The following is a 12,609-nucleotide window of genomic DNA, read 5'->3' on the forward strand; positions in this document are numbered from 1 at the left end:
TGCAAACACACCCCAAACCAGAGAAATGTGCTATGCCTAGGCAAGAAACAATCTCTTATTTCATGTTTTTTAGGTGGCTAATCTATGTATTAGAATGCTTGGGGTGGGGGAATCACAAAGACAGCTCACAACCCTCTTTAAGTGTTTCGTTCTACCGAAAAGGGTGTTGCTATCCACTCAGTTCCTGACCAAGGGCCGCACAGCCAAGCCTTGCCTATGAATGTGCAGTTGTGGTTGGTGAGTGCCCACTCAGCCTTTCTTACAAGACCCATATCAAGAATACCACTGCTGTAACTTCCCTTACATCAGAGCATGAACATAATGATATGGAAAACTCCCCCAAACCCCCAAAACAAACACAAACAAACAAGCAAGCAAAAATCAGAGTGTGGGGTCATTTTATGTTTGGAACAATAAATGCCCACCCAACTTTAAGTGGTTCTAGCATGCCTAATTTGTGGCATTTTACCATTTTAGCTTTCTCAGTCTGGATAATAGTCAGTTGTTTATAGATACAGCCTACTCTTCCTTTTCCCACCCAACTTTCACCACGATGTTGAATTAAAGTTAGTGATGATTACAGTTGCCATTCATTTTTTGGGATGAAATATAATTGATGCTTAGAAGGAGGGTAAAGAGGGATACAGGTGCTAGACTCACCAATTAGATAGAAGTGTCTCGTGTCTGTGGGTCATCATGGATGTTTACAGCAAACTGGAGAAAACAGTTGCCTTGGTAATTCTCCCAAGCAAGCAGGATGGAGACGGTACATGACCAGAGAGCTGATAAATAATTTACAGTAAGAAATTCTTCCCAAAACCTGCCAGAAAGGGGTAAGGGGCAGAAATAGGGAATTATTTGGTGAAGAGTTAGATGACTGCTATGAGCAGCTTTTCTTTTTCTGAATACTGATGCTTTTTCTTTCAATTTACTTATAATCAGCATTCAATTACTTTACAGTGTAACCTCAGATAGCCCTCTGAACAATTCTATGAAGTTGGGGCCACTGTGTCTATTTCACAGATGAGGAAACACAGAGGGCAAATGGCTGCTAAATCTGCCCTGCAGGAACCAGATGCCAACATCCACACTCAGGTACCTCTTCCACAGCTGCCTCTCAGCAAGGTGGTGGGTGATGAATGGAGTCGAATAGGTAGACAGGAGAGCAGTGATAATGGAGTCAGCTATAATGGTGGGCTCAGAACTTATTAGAATTTCCTGTGCAAAACAAGACTAATATTGTTTTGTTCTACCCCTTGTCCTATGGATGGCTTTAGAAGTCATTGTTTTGAATTTATACTTCATCTTAAATCCTAGACCTGGACTGTTCAACATAGCAGCCACAACCACTTTGGATCTGAATATGTGGCAAGTCAAAATTGAGATGTGCTGTAAAATGCACTCAGGATTTCAAAGATTTAATCGGGAAGAAAATGCAGCAAAGCTCATTAATAGTTCCACAGATTGCTTATGTAAGTGATGATAGTTTAGATATATTGGATTACATATAATATATATGATTAACATGAGTTTTACTTGTCTGAAAAAACACTTGAATGTGTACAACATCTCAAGTTTTTATTTATTTTTACTTGATGTATATGAATGTTTTGCCTGATGAATGTATGTATATCACCTGTGTGGCTGGTACACACAGAAACCAGAACAGGGTACTGGACCTCCTGGAACTGGAATTAGAGATGGTTGTGAGCCTCCATGCTGGAAACCAAAGCCAGGTCCTCTGCAAGAGTAGAAAATGCTAAACCACCTCTTTAGCCTTGAATAACATTTTAACTTTGCATCTGTAGCCCATATTATATTTCTATTGGAAAGTGATGCTTCAGAATCTCAAGCACAAAGAGAGATAGATTGGGTTGACCTAAGCCCAGTAACTTATATTTGTTACCCAGAGCTTGTAAAATTTAAACAACTCAGTAGACAGGTTATAAACTTTCATTAAAGTGCTCAAGAGAAAAATAGAAATTAAATAGGAACAGCCCTTCTAAAAAGCCAAGTCCATTGAATGATCAATGTTGTAAATTTCTATAGCAGATCGATTTATACCAGGTAATTTTTAAAACCTGTTTTAGATGAATTCATAAACCCTGGGGGCGGGGGAGATGTAGTTCACTCGGTAATCAATTGGTTTGTCAAATATTTGCTGAGGGTTTGTGTGCTTCTGTGTGTTTCTGATGGGGCCTACAGTAATATCTTAGTGAATGAGAATATGAAATTATTGACTATTGCAGGAAAGAAAATGAAGGTTTCAGACTCTTACCATATGTGTGATAAAGAGTTGTCCTATTAAACTTCAAACTTATTTCACACCTGAGTTCTGAAAGCCCTGTGGGGTGTATATGTGCATAAGTCCCTTGTCTGCCCCAGATCCATGAATCATAACCAGCCTAGGGCCTGGTTGGTTACATGAATCCTGAGCCTGCTTACAGAAATACTGCTTATATCTTTGCCATTTCTCTTTCATAAGAATGATCATTTATTGGCAAATCAAGTCTAGAGAATTTTTTAAGAGAAGTATATGTTTCAATGCTTCTTGTCAACAATATGCCTATTGATGCTGACAGTACTTCCTACCTGTTCCCACTCCTAATATCCCAATGAATGAAGGGCAAAGCTGGATGAGGGGGCAGGGCTCTCCCACTACCTTGATCTGGAGAACTCACAAGATCTTACTGGTGAGCTAGATTGTAACTATCCCTTCTCTCGGACTAGGAATTTTTTGGAGGGAACTTCAAGGTTCTACCTCTGGACAAATGAATCAGGGTTATATAGCATGAATCTTAAAAGGTCTTATTAATAAAATCAAACCTGAGGCCAGTTAGTGGAGTGAATGCTGGAAGATCAGAGAAGCAGAACAAGCCACAGCTACCTCACCTTGCCAGTTCCTCAGCTGATCCTGTTTCCTCAGACTGGAAACCTCTGTGTCCTCATCCAGAATGAATCTCAGCTGAACTGCTGCTCGAAAGCCTGAAAGCTTAACCAGCTAAATGCTTCTAGTTTCTGGACTTCACGCCTTATATACCTTTCTGCTTTCTGTCATCACTCCCTGGGATTAAAGGCTCGCTTTCTGGGATTAAAGGCGTGAGTCACCATGCTTAACTGTATCCTTGAACACACAGAGATCCAGGTAGATCTCTGCCTCTGGAAAGCTAGGATTAAAGGTGTGTGCTACCACTGCCTATCCTCCATGTTTAATATTGTGGCTGTTCTGTTCTGTGACCCCAGATAAATTTATTAACGTGTACAATATTTTGAGGAACACAATACCACCACATTTCCCCTTTTTGTCTAAAATTTAAAAAAAGCTTATAACTAATACAAGAAAAATTATATCCAATAAGTATATACAATATACAGTTAAGAACTACATTAATGATGTCTAGTCCATTAACATTTGACAGATTCAGACAAAAAAAACTCCATTATATATATTAACAGTGTCCAGTCCGATAACATTTGATAAACTCAGACAAAAATTTTCATTACTTATCCTATTTAAAACAAGTAGTTCCTTTTTAAAAGTAGATTCAAAAATCGACCTTTTTATCTTATCATATTCAGGGTTAGGGGTCAGATCTTGAAAAAGATGCATTTTCTGAGTATCTTGAGGACGTTCTGGATTCCTCTTATACCCTGCTATAGAATTAAAACAAAACAAAACAAAACCTTCACAGTAAGTTAAGGGTCTTTATTTTTGTCCATAACCCACAGTAAGAAATACTGTTTGCATTGAGAACTAGCCCACAGATATATGACAGAGGCCAAAGGCTCTCTCTATGTTGTGTCATGTTCTCAGGTAAGCTGGATACCTTTGTTTCTTCTGTATTATGTAAAACATTGTCTGTTGTCCCCACAATTTAGTGATAATTTGTAGCTTGCCACTTGAGAAGACTGGGGAACACGGCCCTTTCCAGCTCCCGGGGGGTCAAGTCAGACCTGGAAACCAGAGAGACCGAACAGGCCCACCCGGCCTAGCAATGGCCTCTGGTCCCCCCTCTGCTGGGTTTGCTTTTCATTTCAGAATTCTTCCTTAGTGGTGTGAGGGTCAGTAACCACACCCTAACTTCTCTGCTGTAGTGGTGATCCTCACTCATGCAATGTCCACATCAGAGTGTTTGGGATAATAAAAAAGCTTCAGAAAATTCAGCAAAACCCTACGCACTGAGCCAGGAGGCCCAAGGATGCTCCCCTCCATGACTCTTCTTCACCTTCTGTCCCATTATTCAGAGCCTTTCTTCTTTATGCCCAGACACTGGCCTTAAACTGACTTTTTTTGTTAATTTCATTTTTCAGAAACTCAATTAATATTATAGAACTAAAGTGGTAGAATCAGGATTAAGAGCCACGGGATCAAGTTTTTATTTTCATTTTCTTTATTTGTGGCCCTGGGGTTGAATTTAGGTCTCACGCATATTGGGCCAGTGGTGGACCACTGAGTTATCTTAGTCCTCTTTTAACTTTTTAGTTTGAGAGAGGGGCTCACTAAGTTGCCCAGGCTAGCATTGAACTTTTGATGGCCCTGCCTTACTTTCCCAAGTGGCTGGAATTTCAGGTCTGCAATACCAGGCCCAGCTAAATTGGTCATTTTTTCTTTTGGATAAAGGGCTTGGGGGCAATCTTTCTAATCTGTTTGATACTGCTCATGGTGGGAGTTAAATACGGGACTGCTGCCTAGGCCCCTGCTCTACTTTTCCTCTCCACAGTAGCAAATTAGGGGCTCTTTTGCCCCCCCCAGTTGGCAACAGAGGCCCCCTTCCTTGATCCTGATGGCATGCTGTGTTGCACAAGCCTCTTGGGTCTTCTGGTGCTGATGGTGCACAATGGGGAAAATGTAGGTTTTTGAAGCAAGACATCCTCTCCTCCACAAAGCCAGAGGGCAGCCCTGGTTCTTGTGTTTAGATTTTGTGTTTTGAGCCAAATGTTGAATTCACCAGCTGCTTCTTCAGCTCCGCTCCCACTGCCCATCTTCTGGAGGAAATCTGCTAGTTGTTCAGACCACACAAGTGAAAGGGTGCTTGCAAATAGCTGCCATGCCCTCTGACTTCACTTTAACAGCCCTCCTAGGAAGTAAGGTCGTAAGTTCACTGATGGCAGGAAAAGCCCACCGGTGTCCTGAGCGATCTCACACATTTACTGGGCCTTCCTAATTCATAAAGAAGCCACAGTGCCTCTGGAGCCCAACGACTTTTCCATGTGTTTGGTATTTTTAGTTCTAAGCACCGTCTTCAGCGCGTCTCCAACATGTGTTTGAGAATGGCCCAGTGGCCTCATATTAAGATAATTATTTTAACTGCTGTTTTGAAACACACCACAGCCTTGTACCCAGAAACTTCCTACCCAGCAACCCACACAGTTGGTTAAGCAAAAATTGATCCCTAGTCAATCAAATGAATCTAATAAGTTGTAGATAAATACACGATTTCATCACCTGCTGTACTGCACCCAAAGAGAGGCGAGTGACCTCACTGGAGGTGTTGATTCCCCTGTAATAAATGGATCAGCGGGCGCTTGTGCTAAGCAACTGGTGTTCTGACAAGGCCTGCTGCTGCAGTAAACTGCAGCAGTGTGAATGTGCAGGAGGGACCTGCGGCCAGGCTCGAGCATGACTACCCGGAATTTGTCCTCACAGATTCAATCATAAATTAACCTCTATAAATCTCATTGCTTGTTGCTTTACTGACATGCATGCCCTGCCAAAATACTACATTCTTGAAAGGACTGTGTAAGTAGATTAAATGGTTTCTGTCCTTGGGAATGTGGAAACCTTTATTTGTTTTTTTTTAAGAGACTTTTAAATATCCTCAGGTTATGCGTCAAACAGATGTCCAGGGTAAATGGTCCTGACCCATTTAGACATTTCTTAGTTTAGATGAAGGTCTGGTTTCTCCAGTTCGTGTGTAGCTTGACTTGCTGGGAAAGCACCTGACAAAACTGTGGTACTGGTAACGCTAGGCTTGCTGGCTTGGTGGTGTGACTTTTAATGGCAGGCTCGAGGAAACTAAGATAAATTAAAACCTAATTGGGTCCGTTAACAGTTTTAGCAGCCTGTGCATATGGGTCCCATGAGGACACTTTAAAAGATGTTACAGTTTAGCTCCCGTTGCAGACTCAGCTGTGGAATGAGGCCAAAGCAGTTGTCTCTCCAATCCACTTCTCAAGGCTGAGTTGTTTCTTCTTCTTCTTCTTCTTCTTCTTCTTCTTCTTCTTCTTCTTCTTCTTAATGTTCACACAGTACAAATGTCGCATTTACTCTTCACCCCATCCACTTCAGAACAGGCAGAGAGGCCCTGTATGTGAATGCCCCAATGTGAAATCTGAGCACTTATCAGAGGGAGAGACTCTCCAGAGCCATCCCTGCGTGATAGGGAGAGCTCTTCAGGCAGGAATCACAGGACTTCCCATTGCCTTCCAAGTTCTTCCTAGCCATTCTGGGGTCCTACCTGCCATCCTACCTTGCTTTGTTGTTTTTGTTGTTTTGTAGCTTGTTTGTTTTGTAACTTGACAGTGCTTGTCAGAGAGAAAAAAACTCTTTCAATGAAAACAGAACTAACATTCCTCAAGTCTTCTCCCACCATCTTTCTGCCGTCGTCCCCATTTTTTGGATACTGGTTTGAAGCAGCGGGAGAAGGTTGATGCTTGAATACAGTTTATTTAGGGACTTCACAATGGACCCCTTCCATATTTGAGGAAGAGCTCCAAAGCTGCCCGGTACTGATTTGTACCAAGGGAGTATGAAATGTGAAGTGGCCATTTGTGTTTCTTGTAATAGCAGGAAGAAGCTGTGATGTTACTGACCGACCGGGCCAGCTTACTAACTTAGTGGTAGATCTCAAGTGTAGATCATTCAGAGTTAACTTACATTGTTTTTTCTGATAATTCAATAGTACCAAGCCCCTGAGTCTCCTTAGTGGGCATGTACTAATGGTTTGACGAAATGTGCCTTTTCTGATGCTTTCCAAACTAAGTGGACAGGTTGATCAGGACATAAAGGTATTAAATTTTCTGTTTCTGAATTAAAACAACAGTTAGATTCCTTTACAAAAAATAATCCTACAAATTAAAAAGGCTTAGACTTAGTTCTCATGAAATAAAGGAAACTATGTATGGCTTTGGAAGAAACCTGTTGTTTCTATGTTAATTAATCAGGAGTAATTAGAGACAATCTAAAAACCCCAAAAAGAAAAAGACAGAAATGCCATTCTCAGTCCTCTTGGTTCCCCTGGCTAACTAGCTGGATCTTTAATTCTCATTCTGATTAAATTAATGGCAGGGCCCTGCATCTTAAACTGTATGGCCAGTTCAGTAAAATTAATGGTTCTTAGGACCAACCACACCTCTTTAGAGCAGGATGAGTTCAGGATTTGACTCATTCACTTAGACCAGTGGGGATGCAACAGGCCCCAGACCTTAGTAGGATCACAGATCTCTGCACAACTGACTCCATGATGAAAGTACCATTCAGCTGTAAAACTCAGCACATAGACAGCACCTGCCAAAACCAAAACAAAGGCCCAATCCATAAAATCCATAGTTCTGGGAACGTCTCTAAATGTACTCACTTTACTTTTTGACTTCTGTAGTTCAGCTTCTGGCTAACAGTTCTTGTTAACTGTAGTATGTCAACCCAGAACTTTTTTTTTTTTTTTTTTTTTTTTTTTTTTTTTTTTTTTTTTTTTTTTGGTGCTACATTGCTCACCCTCAGGAAGGGATTCCAAACACCCAGTGTAATCACTAGCCAGATAATGAAGACTTTCTATTGGCTTAAACCCACATCTGAGCAGTTTTCTCTGGTGGATACTTCACTATATTTCTGTTTCATCAATTTTCTTATGCACTCATTGTAAACGGAAGATTTTCTGTGTCCCCCCTGGCCTGCAGCAGCTTATAAAATAATCACTCAGAGGCTTAATATTAATTACAAACTATTTGGTCTGTGGCTCAGGCTTCTTGCTAGATAGCTCTTTCATCTTAAATTAACCCATTTCTATTAATCTATATATTGCCAAGTGGCTGTGGTGTTACCGGTCTGCTGGCATGTTGCTCCTTGGGTGGCGGGCTGGTGTCTTCTTCACTCTGCCTTTCTTCTCCCTGCATCTTTGCTTGGATTTCCTGCCTGACTATAACCAGTCTTGCCATAGACCAAAGCAGCTTCTTTATTAACCAACGGTAGCAACATATTTCACAGCATACAGAAAGACCATTCCACAGCAACTCATGAAAGCTCCCATTCCTAAGTATCTCCTCTTTCTGCTTACCCCAAACATGTGAAATAAAATGAGTCTTTATCTTAAAAGGTCTGAAATCACAAGTACTGGTCATAGGACTGCCCTCCAGTCCCTTGTTCCTTGACAAATTGAACTCTGCTGGTTGGGTAGCTGAGTGTCCAGCTATGTATTTGATTTATAGAATCAGCTAACATGTTTGCCTTAAAACATATTTGTGCTGGCTAGTTTTATGTCCACCTGACACAAGCTAGAGTCATCTGAAAGGAGGAAGTCTCAGTTGAGGAAATGCCTCCATAAGATACTGTTGTGGGGCATTTTCTTAATTAGTGATTAATTAGGAGAGCCCAGCCCATTGTGGATGGTGCCATCCCTGGGCTGGTGGTCTTGCATTATATAAGAAAACAGGCTGAGTAAAGCCATGAAGAGCAAGCCAGTAAACTGTAGTGGGTAGCTGTTCCAGTTTTGACCTGGAAGTATTAACCCCATTGAGGCTTCCGGTAACTGTCACACCGACGAGGTAGGGCAGAGACAGGAGCCCTTAAGACCTGAGATCTGGATGTGCCGACTCTCTTGGTTCCTGGATCCTGGACGCTAGAGGTAGACCGAGCAGAGTTCTCCAGAGAACACCACTGGACTGCACTACACCTTTCCCAGACCCTGTAGCCTTTTTCTTTACTTGTAAGTTACCCCACAAAATACACCTCCCTTTTAACTACATAGAGTTGTCTTAATACTTCTACCAGTAGTAAACAGCACCCCGCCCATGGCTTTTGTATCCCCTCCTGCCTTCAAGATCCTGCCTTTTTTGAGTTTCTGTCCTTCAAGTGATATGGAAGAGTAAGCTAAATAAACCCCTTCTTTCCCAAGTTTCTTTGGTCATGCTTTTTCATTCTAGCAATAGAAACCCTAAGTAAAACAATATTTAATGAAATAATGACAGTAGGGTTTTTTGTTTCAAATAGGAGTACTTTACATAGGTGTATTGTACGTGGCTGTATTAAATGTTAATTCAGACATTGCTAAAAATGTCCCTATTTCTCTCTTCTAGAGTACATTCTTAACAATTGTACATTAAAAATATAAGAGGAAGTAGAGTGTACAAGTGCAAGAATGTGTGTAATTCACACACCATTGTTTATTTTGGGCTTATGTACACACACCTGCGCGGTTGAGTGATTGCTGTTGGATGTTGGCAGAGCATAGGAGGCAGATATCTTTTTGCATGTCACCCGAGGCTTTCTGAAATGTGGATTCCTGAATCAGCAGCCCTGAGAAATCGTCCATGGAAGCCCAGTAGGCCTGTCTGCTTAGGCTTCTCTTGTTGCACAGAAAAGGGAGCTTTCTGTCTTCAGCCTGGTCTTCCAAGTCTGACTGGACATCTTTGTAGATGAATGAAATTAGAAATAGCTGCCTCAAGTCTCCACTGGTGTTTTTTTGTATGCCTGTGTTCTCTCTCTCTCTCTCTCTCTCTCTCTCTCTCTCTCTCTCTCTCTCTGCACATAGAAGTTAGAGGGCAGCCTCCATGCCCTCACCTTCTGCTCTTTTTGTTTGCCCTTGCATATGCCAGGCTAGCTCTCCCATGAGTTTCCCGGGATTCTCCTGTCTCTGCTCTCCCATCTCCCCACAGGAGAACTGGGGTGACAGATGCCTGCACTGCTATATCCAATGTTCCATGGGTCCTGGGGATCTGAACTCATGTCCTTATGTTCGCATAGCAAGCACTTGAGCCACTGAGCTGCTCCCTGGCCCTCTCTTTTGTTCATTATAAAAGAAAGGGGAATATTTTGCCTTTGAAAAATAGGCTGTGAACTCCCAGCTTTTCCATAAATACTCTGCAGCAACGTTGAAGCTGGCAGTTGCACTAAATAGGACTCCAGAGTGTGGGGGGTGATAAAGAGAAATGAAAAGGATATCTGAGAATTGGAGAAAGCCAGCTTAGAAGGTAGGATTTGACCACAGGTCTGTATATGCTTTCGAGGATTTCAGGAAACCAAAAGGGCCACAATGAGCCTCCTCTCTCCAGCCCTCAGCTTACTCCATTCCACACTTGCTGCCCTCCTACCATTTCTAAGGAGGCACCCCTGGGATACCTACCAGAGCCATCATCAAAGGACAACTACTCCCCATCAGAGCTGGTGTCCTGCAGCTGGCTTCTGTAAAAGCTTACTTCAGTGTATCACTCTCTGCTTCAGAATATGCAGTGCAGTTTAAATAGATCTGAACCGGATTATGACCTGAACGCAAGCCCTGGATCTGAATGGGAGAGTGTTGAAGTCAAAGGCCGTTGGAGCCTAAATTACATTTGAGCTGTAATAATGGTTGAACATATTCATTCTTATGTGTATATTGCATGTATGTGCTATGTATGCATGTGTGTTTTTATGTCCATGTTTAGGAGGAATATTTTTCTATGTCCATGCATATGCATGTAATACCTGTATGTATTCAATTGATGTATATGCACAGTATACACATATTCATGCATAATATATATGTGTGTGTGTGTGTGTGTGTGTGTGTGTGTGTGCGCGCGCGCGCGCGCGTGTGTGCGCATTCTATGTGGCATGCATGTATAATGTGAGTTTATGTATGTGAGTGCAGTGTGTCTGCATGTTGTGTGGTCTACGAAAATTTAATGTGCATACATGTTTATATGTGGATGCATGTAGTATATAGTGGGTGGTGTATGTATGTGTGTCTGTGAGTGTGTGCACATACACTGAGGAAGGAAGTGGGTAGAGGAGGGTCTTCTGACTTCTCAGGTGCACTTTCCTCTTACACACCCCCTCACTAATCTGTCTCTCTACACCTTACTTGGTTGAGACTTACTGCTAAAATGAGGCAGTTTCAGTTTGATTGTCATGCTTTATTAATACTCACAGGAGACCTGCCCTTCCCTGGATGGAGACGGAAGAGGAAGAAATTGCTGAGGGGTGGGGTGGGGATGGGGGAGAGGGTCTGAGAGGGGAGGATGTGGGGGAAGGCTGCAGCCAGAATGTAAAATAAATAGATGAATTAAAAAATGTGTGGTGGTATTGTGTTCCCCAAAATATTGTGCATAGTAATAAACTTATCTGGGGTCAGAGACAGAACAGCCACTAGATACAAAGGCTAGAAAATGGTGGCACTCACACCTTTAATCCTAGCATTCCAGAGGTAGAAATACCTCTGGATCTCTGTGATTTCAAGGCCACATTGGAAACAGCCAGGCATGGTCAACACACGCCTTTAATCCCAAGAAGTGAGCCTTTAATCCCAGGGAGTGATGGCAGAAGGCAGAAAGACATATAAGGCATGAAGACCAGAAACTAGCAGCATTTGGCTGGTTAAGCTTTTAGGCTTTGAACAGCACAGTTCAACTGAGATTCATTCTGGATGGGGACTGAGAAGCTTCCAGTCTGAGGAAACAGGATCAGCTGAGGAACTGGCGAGGTGAGGTAGCTGTGGCTTGTTCTGCTTCTCTGGTCTTCCAGCATTTACCCCAATAACTGGCTTCAGGTTTGATTTTATTAATAAGACTCTTTAAGATTCATGCTACAAAATGAGGCAATTTCTAATGGGACAATGTTGTCTAAGTTGTGGAGAGGGGAGTAAAAGTGTTTAGTATATGCTGAGTGAATTATCTTGAGGAAAAGCTGGGACCAATGACCTCCAAGATCACATAGCTCATCCAGGTCTGGCCAGACTCCCAGCTCCTGCCTCCAGTTTCTTCCCACTCCATCTCAGCTGCTTGGGCTGTGGGGATGCCACTTGTTCTACGTGAATCTCAGCTCATATGTAGATGGGAATTCTCAGTGTAAAACAGGAACTTGCATTTTCCTTGGTACAAAGACAATTTTGTAATTAAAACAGTGAGTTTCTGAAATGTGTTCTTTTCCTTAACACACTCTCCCTACAATTTCAGTGAGCACCGCATGGGTGACAACTCTGAACTCAATTCCGTTCCCCCTGCTCTAGTGGGGCCGCCTAGAAGTGCAGACCATCGGTCCCTGGCTGGGGGAACTGTTCACTCTGTTTGTGGATGTGTTTGATACAAAGGACTCTTCACACTGGCTCCTACCTAAACTGTGGCAGGTGGTTTGGATGCTGCCCCTCCAGCTTTTGTGAGAGAGTATAACAAATTAGATGACACTAAAAAGAATGCTTATAGCATTTTCCATAGAGTACAAGGAGACAAAGAATTCATGGGAAATGTTAACAATTAAAGTTCTGCTCACACGGGCTTGGAACGGTTAGCATCCGTTAACTGTTTTTTTCTCGTATTCGGGCACTGATGTAATAGTTCATTGCTTGCAAACTTGGCAATTTCTTGTATTAATAGCTTCCTCTTGCCTTGTTTTGGAGTTCACAGGATATCCACCTGGTA

The sequence above is a fragment of the Peromyscus eremicus genome, chromosome 4 (assembly GCF_949786415.1).
Source record: "Peromyscus eremicus chromosome 4, PerEre_H2_v1, whole genome shotgun sequence".
Lineage (NCBI taxonomy): Eukaryota > Metazoa > Chordata > Mammalia > Rodentia > Cricetidae > Peromyscus > Peromyscus eremicus.